The 12,874-nt window shown below is 30.0% G+C and overlaps 1 long non-coding RNA gene and 1 pseudogene across 1 annotated transcript; one reads left to right on the top strand and one right to left on the bottom strand.

The window, feature by feature from the left end:
* The first annotated feature begins 1,237 nt into the window (after positions 1 to 1,237).
* Positions 1,238 to 3,044, top strand: LOC127120891 (uncharacterized). The gene is made up of 2 exons (XR_007803275.1): positions 1,238 to 1,376; positions 1,577 to 3,044. It is a non-coding gene; the product is annotated as an uncharacterized LOC127120891 (long non-coding RNA).
* An 842-nt stretch (positions 3,045 to 3,886) lies between these two features.
* Positions 3,887 to 12,575, bottom strand: LOC127123925 (uncharacterized; annotated as a pseudogene).
* Positions 12,576 to 12,874: the final 299 nt, after the last annotated feature.

Here is a 12,874-nt window from a genome sequence, read left to right as displayed (position 1 = left end):
TCAATAATCGTCTCTATGACAAGAGTTAAAATGATATTAATCTAAATTAATATAAATCTAAGAAAGTTTTTACCTAATTATCTCATTTTTATGTTACATTTTCTTTCTTGATAAAATTTCAAATCCCTAATTTTTTCTTTTTTTTATTAAATAAATTCTTATCTAAAAAATATAAAATTAAATGTATTAGAGATGACAACATATAAGAAGAATAAAAACAATGCTATTAATAATTCGTGGAGTAACTTTTCCACAACTCATTGAAAATGATGAATTAAATCAATTTGACCATTGAATTAAGATATATTATCAAGTTGACTAAGTCTTAAATTTTATAGGATTTGAAAAGTTATTTGATATTTTATTACGTCAATTTATTTCTATATTTCTATATTAAATATTTATTGTATTTTAAACGCATACGATACATTGAATTTTAACCTTCTTGATGAAGTATAAAATACTTTTAAATTTTTATCAAAATATATAGTCTTGATCTACTCAATTAGAATTAAGCTAAACTTTGATCTTTCAATTTTATCTAATTCATCAAATTAATCCTCTTATTTTAAATTCAAACAGTTTTGTTTTTTCTATTTTAGTTTCAAACAATTTTAATCACTCTTTCAAATTTCTTTCATAAAAAAACTGATGAGATATTTATTTTTTAATTATATTTTTATTTATAAAATTCTATATTTATATATGATCATTTTGTCATGTTTAACAAATAAATTATCATTTAAAAATGAAAACATCATTAATTTTAAATGTAAAAGAATGAGAGAGACAAAAACTATTTAAATTTAAAATAACGAGATCAAAACTGTTTATATTTAAAATACGGAGTGATTTCATAAATCAGATAAAATAGATGGATAAAACTGTAATTAAACCTAAATATTATTAATTTGATGTTCAAATCGATAAAATTTATTTTCTACAATTATTAAATAGATTTACTCTTAGAATAAATTGATCCTTACTCTATTTATCGTAAAAACCATTTGTATAATTTTTTAAAAAAGTCAAAATATAACATTATATAAAATATAATAATATTAAAGAATTAAAATAATGAATTAAATTCCATTTTGATTCTTTTTAATTATCTTAATTTTTTTTATGACTTTCTAGATTTTTCTAAATTTATTGAATCACTTGCCAAACCTGCCAACAATTTTTTTTCTTTTATTTAAGACTTGTAAAGATTTGTTCAAATACTTGCCAAACCTATCAACAAGTTTATTCATTTATTTAATAGGTGTAATCATATTCAGAGTTTATAAATAGTGTTCAATATTTCTTACTTCTCTACACATTCTCTCTGTTGAGTATTACTTAAACTTTTCTCCTCCCAAATATCACATAGCGAGGTGAGCAAAAATTCTCTTTTCCTTTTTTTTAGCTTCAAGTTTTATTAGTTATTTAGTTACTACCAAGTTTTCTTTTATGATGTAAGTTTCTAATCAATTAACTTTATAACTAATTATTGTAAAAGTTCTTAATATGATTTAGTTAAGTATTATTGTCGTTTCATGTATGCTGAATCTTTTTCTTTTTTGTGTTTGTTCAGATTCAGAATGAATGCGGATTCATCGATCAATAATAATAAAAGATTTCAAGCATAATCAAAGAAGGAAATGTTGAAGAAAAATCATTTTATGTGATCTTCCGAATGGTATTTGTAAATTTTTTATCTAAACTACAATCAAAAGAAGAAGTTGCAACAATGTTTTATCAAAATATGGGTGCATCAATGGATGCATAACAATAAAATTGATTTGGAATTTGATCAATATGCACATGTGAAGAGGGAACATTCCATAGAGTTTATGGACAAGTTACTTGTGGTTTGTAATAGTTCAAACCTTTAAAAGATTTAAATTAGCATGAGGCAAAACATCTAATTTTTTCTACCATTCTTTTAAAATCTTCTTATATTGACTTTGAAACATGTTATATTCCTTAATAATTATGGTATGTTATATTGACTTTGAAGCAACTTGTCCACAAACTCTATAAAATGCTCCCTCTTCTTAGGTTCACTTTCATCAAATTTCAAATCAATTTTGTTGATATTCATCCATTGATTCGCCCATCTTTTTGATAAAATACTTGTTGCAACTGCTTATTTTGTTGGTGAGTTAGATAAAGTCTTTTGCAATATAATATATGATTCGATATTGATTTCAACGTTTACTTCCCAATGATTATGGCTTTTAAATATGTTTTTGTTATTGATAAAAGAAATTGCATCCATTATAAATCAAAATTAATAGAAGAATACTATATCAACACAAATGATATGAAAACATTTAAAGATTAAATGGTTGTGGCTTTATATTATGTGAATAAGAAATGGAACATTATTCAATGTTTGCTTGGTCATGTTCATGATGGATCATGAGATGGATATCTATATTGGAGGAATTTTGGACATCAGAAGCGGAAGAAATAGCTTAAACATGTAATTTTTGGAAGAAATCAAAGTTTTTGGGTGGGGCTTAGCGTGCTCAAAGCGCGCTTGAAGTTACTGAGGCAGAGGCTAGCGTGTTAAGCACCCTTTTCTGCATTAAGCGTCATTTAAGGCAGTTTAATGTGTTTTTCTGGATTTGGTGCTCAGCGCCAAATTTGGGACTTATCGCGGTCTACAACTTTTTGTTTTCAATAAATAGATTTCTGTTGTTATTTTGTAAAATATACTACATTTTAGGGGGGAGAGAGAGAGAGAGAGAGAGAGAGAGAGAGAGAGAGAGAGAGAGAGAGAGAGAGAGAGAGAGAGAGAGAGAGAGAGAGAGAGAGAGAGAGAGAGAGAGAGAGAGAGAGAGAGAACAACATGAGAGTGTGCTTCTTGAAGATCAGAAACTGGGTTCACATCAATCTTTGGGAAATCATAATTGATGCATGTACATATTCATTCTTCTCTTTGTATCTAGCTACCATGAGTAGCTAAATCCCTTTCTTGTTGGGATTGTATGTAAGTCTGTCGTAACAATTTGTATTTTTATTGATCATGACGTTGTATACAATCTCTTTATGAATTTACTAGTAAAGGACCCGTGCATTCGCACGGGTTGCGCAAGTGCAATAATTTATTTTAAAAAAATTAAAATATAATATCTTTTTTTGTTTATATATATATATATATATATATATATATATATATATATATGGTTGGGACATAAATGGGTTCAAAAAATTTCCACAAATAACTTTTTCTAGTTTGGGACATAATAAAGTAAAACATTATTAATTTATAGTAATGTAATTTGCTTAATTTTTTTGTATACTATATTAAGGAAATAATAAAAAAATATAATACAAAAATATTTTTACAATTTATTGGTATATTGATATATAATAAACATTCCATTGTTAATGTTATGAATAAACATTCCATTTATCATTGAGATTTTGGACATAAGAAATAAAAATATATTTATTTAGTAATGGATGAAATTTTCCAATCTGTTACTAATTTGAGGTATAAAAGCGCAAATATTAACCTTCATAATAAATAATTATTTAACCAAAATACATAAACCATGTAAAAGAAATACCAGAACCTCATTTGTTTTAAAATATAGTAATGAATACTACTAAATGTTGAAATTAATTGCAATTGATACAGTAAGGTTTAATGCAACAAAAGATATTGAAACAAAAGGTTCACAATTTTAGTTAAAATTGTGAGAAATAAGTCCAGCAACAAAAATGATTTAACTTCGTACAATTCTTTGGTCCTTAAAAAACTGGGTTTATACAAAACCTGCCCGCAACCTTTTAGGAAGTGATGATTCATTACCCTGTAAAAAACAATTACATCCATATAAACAAATGTTAAAACATAATGTATATTTTATACAACTCATTCAATAAAATTCTAATAATAAACAACGACATTTGTTGATATAGTATAACTATTGAAAAACTTACGTTCTATAGGGGTCCCAATCTTCAATTTAATCTTGTGGTTAGGTAGACCGAAAGTTGTAAGTTTATTAAAAAATTCCGGGATCAAAACATCAAAAGCTTCATTTCCTTCACCGTCAAAAGTGTCTACAGAATCTGAACTTAAATATTCCTTTCTTCACCTTTGGGAAAATTTTTGAAATTTTATTATTATAAATCTATGTTAGTACATATAAATATATGAATGTATCTATAAATATGTTTACAATGGATAACGCATACCTGGTATGAATCCCAAAACGTATTGATTTATGATGTCAACCGTTTCAATTGTTCCTGCCAATATAGCTCTTGATTGCAAAAATAATGGATTCTTGTAATTGTTAAGAAAATTCGGATATGTTTCACTAACAATGGCTTCTAGTGGATCATCATAATTAGAAATTAAGAAAAATCATTTGGAATAGGAATATCCGTGTAATCATCGTTAGGTTCTTCCAATTTCCCATCGCCAACTTTTAATATCCAATTAGAAAACAATTCTAATTCAGATGTACTTGAAGTATTGTCGGCTTGTTGGAGTCGCATGTTCTTTGTAAGCTTCAGCACAACACAATGATCCCATATGTATGATGAATTTATTGTAGAATGTATTATATCTGAACGGCTGCCCCTTGGTACAACTGGTAATATTTGCTGAAAATCTCCACCAAATACAATTACTTTCCCTCCGAATAATTTGTCAGAACAATTGGAACGCCCCATTATGTCTTTAAGGGTTTTATCAAACACTTCAAAACAAAATCTGTGTGCCATTGGAGCTTCATCCCAAATTATCAACTTTGCCATTTTTAGTAGCTCTCCACGATCACTACCTTTGTCGATATTACATGTAGAAGACTCCATTGTAGGTATTGGAATCTTGAACATTGAATGAGCCGTTCGACCTCCTGGAAGTAGTAGTGAAGCTATGCCCGATGAAGCAACAGTTAAACAAATTTGTTTCTTTGATCTTATGTAGGAAGCTAGAGTTCTCCACATGTAGGTTTTCCCTGTGCCACCATATCCATACAAAATAATACGCCTCCTTGTTGATTGTTTACTGCTTCCATTATTCGCTTGAATACACCTCTTTGCTCATCTAATTTAAAAAAAATACATAGCAAACATGCAGTGAATAAATTAATTATACATTAAAAAAAATTGTAAGATAAAATCATACTTTAAAAGTTAACTTTATAAAATTATGACAAAACTTACAAACATTTAACATATTTACCTGTAAGATTTAAGAACAAATTATTGTATTCTTGCAATTGTTCGGCTGGATTGTAACTCCGCTCTTCGTATATGAGCTTATTTCCTAACTGCTCAACCACATATCCACTTGGATAAGGCATTCCAGCAAATTCCTTTAGACTTCGGCTCTTCCTTTGAAGATTTCGTTCAATCTCAATTAATGTTAAATTCATTATCTCTTCATCCAACAACCTCAAACCTTTATACAATAGTAATTATAAGTGTAAACTATAAAACAAAATTACTTTTAAGAATCAAACAAATAAATATAATAAAAATTCACAATATAGGAAAAATAATACCTCTATTGTTTGCAATTCGCTGTTGAGCATATAGTATTCCATCAGCTAAGAGATGACATGTTTTACTCCATACATGTCTTGGCATGTTAATGCTGCCTGATAATAACATGTGAACAAATAGTAATCTCAAATATTGACCTGAACCCCAATGATTTGCCTCTTTAATAGCTGCAATGAATTCTCTATCATCGCCGATAAAACCCGTAGCAAAACAGGCATCCCGGAAAGTATCATATTTTACGTTATTCACTGTTTTTATATCATTATAACTGCGGGGGTCTTTGACATGTGTGAGCATCAATCTAAGATAGTACAATTCGCCAGTTGTTGAAGGAACCCATATAAGCCTACCAATTGTGTAACCTTTTTTACGGGGTTTCCATTCTCTTTTTTTCTTAACATAAACAAATTTTGAAACAAATTTGCTGTAAGTTAAATTTTGTGCTTCAGGATACTTGCAATTTGCTTTGAACCATGATGTAAACATCGATTCAGTTACACTTGGTTTTTCCAGAACTGTATTGATACGATCAAAATCAGTGTAATATACCGAATTTTGACCTTCACAATGAAAGTACAATCTCTCAACAGCTGGTTTTCTACCATGGATTGGAAAGGAGAATATCCTCCAAGATGCTTCACTCGGAGAAACGTACCTACAAATAATATAATGAAAGGAAATGGATTTAAAATTAATAGAATGATTATTGTAGACAGAATATATAAATTTTATTATAACACATATAGTCAAAACAGTGTACATATAAAATTTTCTACACCATGCATGTAAAGAAAAATTGCACACTTTTAGTTGAAATAGATAAATTGCATGACATCATATTTCAAGTGATATATTAGAAATGTACCTACAATCAATATACTGTTTGATCTCATCAATATTCTGCGGCTGGTTGGAAGTTCCATCATCATTCGGTACAATGGCAGTGGTGATTCTGTCGTAACCTTTGTTGATGTACTTGAATAAGTACTTAATCGATGTACTTTGATTGCACCATTCCATGTTTATGTGAGCTTGGTACTTTGTCAACAACTTTGCATTGTATGGAACAACATTCCGGTTATCGACTTGAATTCCATTCTTAAGAACTGTATGTCCATTGTCCCTTCTTCTATATACCGGAAACCCATCTTGATCAACAATTGTTTCGGGCTGAAACTGTTTTGGAAAATATTTAGAATATTTTCCATCTTTCATGCACGGTGAAGATCGATTTGCAAATCCACACGGGCCATGAATCATGTGAGTTTTAACCAAATTATACAACTCTTCATTGGTATCTTGGTCAGGTATTTCAGCTGAAATAATGCGATCAATATCACTTGGAGTTGGATATTTGTTAGATGGATGGAGGAAAATTAAGATGTGAGCATGTGGTAATCCTCTCTTTTGAAACTCAATTGTATACATATCTATAAAAATAAATATATACAATATATACAATAGTCAGCACACGAATGATAAATTTGAAAATAATAATACGATTAATTGAATATGGAATAAGTTACTCACATGCAAGAACTTTCCCCAATAGACTTTTCTTTGTGAGATTAGACAAAAGCTCATCAAATTTCATTTTAAAGACTCTTGAAATGATGTCAGGACGATCTGATGATTTTAGATGAACAGAACCAAGCAAACGCTGAATTTCAGGCTAGTTGGGGTTACATGTGAATGTAATGAAAAGATCTGGAAATCCGACATAGCTGCATATTGCCATTCCATCAAAGTATAGTTGATCCATATATCTAAGACTACCAACGTATGAAGAAGGTAGCACAACCCTCTTACCTGTGTTTGACCCGTGCGTTTCTCCATTTGAATTATATTCATTCAAATTGTGATACTTGCCAACCCTCAGTTTTGACTGATTCTTTCGAAGCCACCTAAGTCTTTCTGATTCCATCATTGTAAAACCATCTACCAAAAATTGTTGATAAAGTCTCCTTGATCGCAACAATGTTTGTTCTTCATTAGATCTTGATTGAATTCTAAAGGCCAACCACTCTCTTATTGTAAGTCGATTTCGCTTTGTTGCTTCTTCCCAAGGAATATCTTTATTGTTCTGTTCTGACTGTGTTATGTCTGTGAAGTGGCGAATATTTGTCCCTTTATCACGGTGCCTCACATTAGGTCTATATCCATCCTCACCATATGGAAATAATAATGGGTACTGATATCCTAAATAACTGGTATGATACTCATCTATGCTTTGAAGTTCGCCACATTGTTTTTGCACTATAATGTCTCTTTTTTCTGCAGTGTCGACATCTCCAACAATTAAAGCAGCTACTTCGGATACAGTTGGTTGATTATATATCCTTCCATCATTTCTTTGTTCAGATATTAAACGAAGTTTTAAATCAGAAACACCTTCTTCACAAAGTCTGTCCATTGCCATGCGAAATAATTGTGCATGAACATTATGTTCATATAATATTTCAGATAGTTTTCTCACAATATTAACATCAACTCCACTTTTTGACCTATAATGAAAAGAGTTGAAACAATTTATTGCAAGTTTCTTAAATAAATAAATTTAAAGTTTGGAAAATAATAGATATCTAACCTGAATCCATGCATTCTGTTTTCAATTTCATTCTCAGTGTCATAAACATATAGTTGTGCAAATCGTGGATTTTGACCTGGCATCGGTAACATGCTTCCTATTCGGTGACATGATTGACCTTGGATACGAAAATTGGGAGGGCATCTACCGTTGTTAAATCGATTGTCCACTTTCGCACCGGGAGATGTAAATGCAAACATAACGTTGTACATTCGAATTTGTTGTTGGAAATTTTTTGATTCACATGATTCGTTGTCAAACAACAGATGTTGTAGAACTTTAGGAGCGGGTTTTAACAAAGGTAACTGAACTTTTCCTGATCCACAACACATGGAAAATTTAGGATTGGACGCATGACGACATTTGTTTTTCCTTTCCGAATACCACATATTTGCACCATAATATTGACATTCAATGATAGGATCCCCTATATCATAATACCCTCCTGATCATCAATAGATTTAAATAAAAATGAATTATCTTATATTTTTATTAGAAATGATTAGGTCAATTTTCGTTTTTGTATCATTATTATTGTCGCATTTTTAACTCATAATATAGATTTTAATATTATTATTGTCACTTTACTTAAAAACGTTGAATATAAATAATATAAATCATATGTTTCCTTTTATAAAAAATAATATCTATGTATATAGATAAAAAGAAGCCAAACAAATTTTAATAATAAAGATCCATTCGAGTCATTTTTTCTTAAACATGAATGTCAATAACACTTATATGTAATAAAATAAAAGAAAGAAACATATATTGGTATTTATACACCTACTAAAGTTGGGTTCATAATAATTAATATATTTTCCTTTAAAATAGAGATACAATGTAATAATTATTAACATTGGATTAACAAATACCAATAATGCAAAAAGACAATTAGAGACTTGAATAACCATGTTTTATTAATTTTAATTAGGTTATGACGTAAATTTGGTAGTAATTAACTTTTATATATTAAAGTAGATATCGATGTTATCTTTGTTTTCATGTATTCTTATGATTTGAATTAATATTGAGAAATACAATTCAAATCTTGATCTAAGATGAACACATGTTAGATTCTAAACTCTAGACATAGATTTAAGTTTAACATTCACTTGAGTATCGATTCTTAATGCTATCGTATTGTTTAATAGGTTGAGAGATCATCGACCCAACAATACGGTTGAACTCTCGTCAGGAGTTTAGACATAAACACTGTCGGCGAGCGATACATGATGATATTGATAAATTTTTAGATTTTGTATAGCTGATTGGTAAATTACATATTCTATCGATGGATGAATTTCAATCCTGACAAGCTCTCATCTCTCTGAAACTTTATTTATCATTCATCCGTTTTACATTTTGTAGCTTTAAACCATCAAACATCTTGCAAACTCACGCTTAAAATCATAGTAACTGTTAAACGAAATTGATATTGCACAAGTTCCTGTAGATACGATGAAATAAATACTTACCCTTGATAGCAATACTTCATATCAACAAAATGGCGCCGTTGCCGGGACTGACGTTTAGATATTAAAAGCATAGCAATGGTTTTTATCTTTTTAAGCTTTGTGCATTTGTCTATATTGTATATATACTTGTTTTTCATCATATTTTCTCAAATGTTGGTTAGAAGTAACTGCTGGTAAATGAACAACAACAAAACCAGGAAGAGCAAACAACTAGCTAAGCAATACAAGCAAAAAGAGGGAGTGTCTAATTGAAAAAGGCATCGAGCTAACGACGTTAAACAAACGATTTTTGGCAGGCAACCCAATTTTATAAGTATTTAATAGCTTTCAATTAAGTAGTTTCAACCCTAAAGAGTGAAAGTGGATGAAAAGCTTGACAAAAAAATTCATTTTTTAAATTCTGGGCAGCAGAGCTGGCGCTGAGCGTAGCCTGCTATACCAGTAAAAAAAATTTTTACTCAACACATGTCATTCACTTTCACCCATGCCCATTTACCCCGTCTTTGTGGTGGTAATTTTTAATTAAGTTGTTTTTTGTTTAATTTGTTTAAACTAGATAGTATAATAGTTTAGTTTAATTTCAAGAGTTTTAACATTTTTTTTTAGTTTGTTCTCAAAGTTTATTTTTGAATGGCTTGAAGAAGCAACTAGAGATGATTCCAAGTTTGAATATGTCAACTTGCAAATGAGTGGTAATGATAATATCATGAAATGAATGGTATAAAAGCAAGATACATGTTTATTTTTTCTAGACCATAACATGAATATGAAACTTGTAATTTGTACAAACATCGTGTCATTCGTTCTTTTGCACTACATGTTCATGATTGAATCAATTAGATCAAAGCCTAAATATGAGGAAACTTTCATTATTTAATATATGCACAGGAGACCAACCAATCTATTGTTTTAACTCGGCTGATTTATGTTTAATCTTGCATTTATGTTGAAGTTACGAAAGCATGAAAATGATCAAGGAATTTTTTTATTTTGAGCACAACCACTTGACCAAAAGTAACCTACCTTGTGAGTCAGCGAGAATTCGTTAACCCCTTTGAGCCTTAATGTTAGGATCCATTTGACGTTGAACTGTTAAATTGTACATAAATATTATTTCCTCATTGGTTTTTGTATGGATTCTAAAATCTTTTTCTTGAAACATTTGAACCATCAACCTTTAAATTATGGTTGAAATTTTGTCACGTGCCATAGAAAATCGAGGAGAATTCATGTGAAATGTTGGTTGTATTCAAGTTGGGGAGAAAAGAGAAAGAAAAAGGATAGGTTGCTAAGAAATTGAACAAGAAAGAGAATGGTGAAAAAGAATTGAAAAAGAAATGAACTTGTTTGAAAAAATGTGGCAAATAGTTGTGCTAGAAAGTGTGATCAATGGTGTATCATATGAACAAAGAAAAGTGGTGAATGAAGATGTGAGTTGTAAAGAAAATGAAAAGTGAATTCTCTTCTAGAGTTTGTCAACTTTGTTTCAAATACATTTAGATATGACTCTTCTTTATTAATGATGTCTCATTACAACTCTTGAAAGTCCTTTGTGATTTATGCTTTTGTGCTTTCAAAATGTTTTGTGTTGATGAATGCATAAGTTAATCAAGATGTTACAAAGCTTGTTTGGTGTGAGTCAAGTCCCTCATTTTTGTTCTTCATCACAAATTGAAGATGTGTGCTAGGTATGATTCATAATTGAGCATGTGTTATTTTTGAATTTATGACATGAGTTTTGTGTTTATAATTTGTTTCATGATCATGTTTTGGTTGTAGTATAGTGGTAGGCATCACTTTGCTTGTGCTTTTGAAATTTTGAACAATGCATTTGTCTTATTTCTCAAAACTTTTATGATCATGTGAAATCTTGGTGGTTGCTCTTGTTTCTTTAGGTTTTTAAGACTCTTCTTTGAGGACAAATAAAGTTCTAAGTTGGGGTGAGTTGATAAGTCCTAAATTGTGGTGAATTTATACATGAAAAAATGACACTTATTAGCTTGAGTCTTTCGATTCATGAGTCAAAACCTCAACTTATGTGTAAATATTGTGTAGATTGATCATTTGCAACTCATTTTGTAGGTATATTTGCATTGGAGAAGCTTTGGACATCAAAAGCGGAAGAAATAGCTTCAATATACAATTTTTGGAAGAAATCAAAGCTTCATGTGGGGCTTAGCGCGCTTTGAGTTGCTGAGGCAGGGGCTAGCACGTTAAGCGCACTTTTTTTGTGCTAAGCGCCATCTAAGGCGGTTTAATGTGTTTTTCTGGATTTGGCGCTAAGCGCCAAATTTGGGGCTTAGCGCGGTCTACATCTTTTTGTTTTCTATAAATAACTTCCAGTTATTACTTTGTAAAATATATTACATTTTGGAGAGAGAGAAAAATCACGACTGATGCATGTTCATCTTCATTCTTCTCTTTGTATCTAGCTACCATGAGTAGCTAAATCCCTTTCTTGTTGGGATTAGATGTAACTTCGTCATAACAATATGCATTTTTATTGATCATGGCGTTGTATACAATCTATTTATAAATCTATATCGATGTTATCTTTATTTTCTTGTTATTCTTATGATTTAAATTGATATTGAGAAATACAACACGAATCTTGATCTAAAATGAACATTTGTTAGATTCTAAACTCTAGGCATACATTTATATTTAACATTCACTTGAGTATCGAGTCTTAATGCTATCGAATTGTTTAATTGGCTGAGAGATCGTCGATTCAACAATACAGTTGAACTCTCACCAGAAGTTTAGACATAAACATTATCGGCGAGCGATACATGCTGATATTGATAAATGTTTAGATTGTGTATAACTGATGGGTAAATTACATATTCTATCGGTGGATGAAATTCACTCCTGACAAGCTCTCATCTCTCTAAAGTTTTATTTATCATTCATCTGTTTTACATTTTGTAGATTTAAACCATCAAACATTTCAGAAACTTACGCTTAAAATCATAGTAACTGTTGAACGACATTGATATTACACCAATCCCCGTGGATACGACAAAACGAATACTTACCCTTGATATTATTAACAATTAATAATCTTGAGTGTGTTTCAAAATGATAAGAAAATATGAAAGTGAAGGTTAATTTTTTAATTGATAAATAGGCAACACTTCATGAAGTGTTGCAGAATGCGAAACAGTACAACCTTTGAAAATTGCTACTCTAGGAGAAATAATGCAACATTTGAAAAGTGTTGTTGTAGGTGAAACAATGCAACATTTAGCAAAAGTGTTGTTGAAAGTGTGTGTTCCATTAATGGTCTTGT

Source organism: Lathyrus oleraceus, chromosome 2 (genome assembly GCF_024323335.1).
Source record: "Lathyrus oleraceus cultivar Zhongwan6 chromosome 2, CAAS_Psat_ZW6_1.0, whole genome shotgun sequence".
Lineage (NCBI taxonomy): Eukaryota > Viridiplantae > Streptophyta > Magnoliopsida > Fabales > Fabaceae > Lathyrus > Lathyrus oleraceus.
This window is presented reverse-complemented; position numbering and strand designations above follow the sequence as displayed.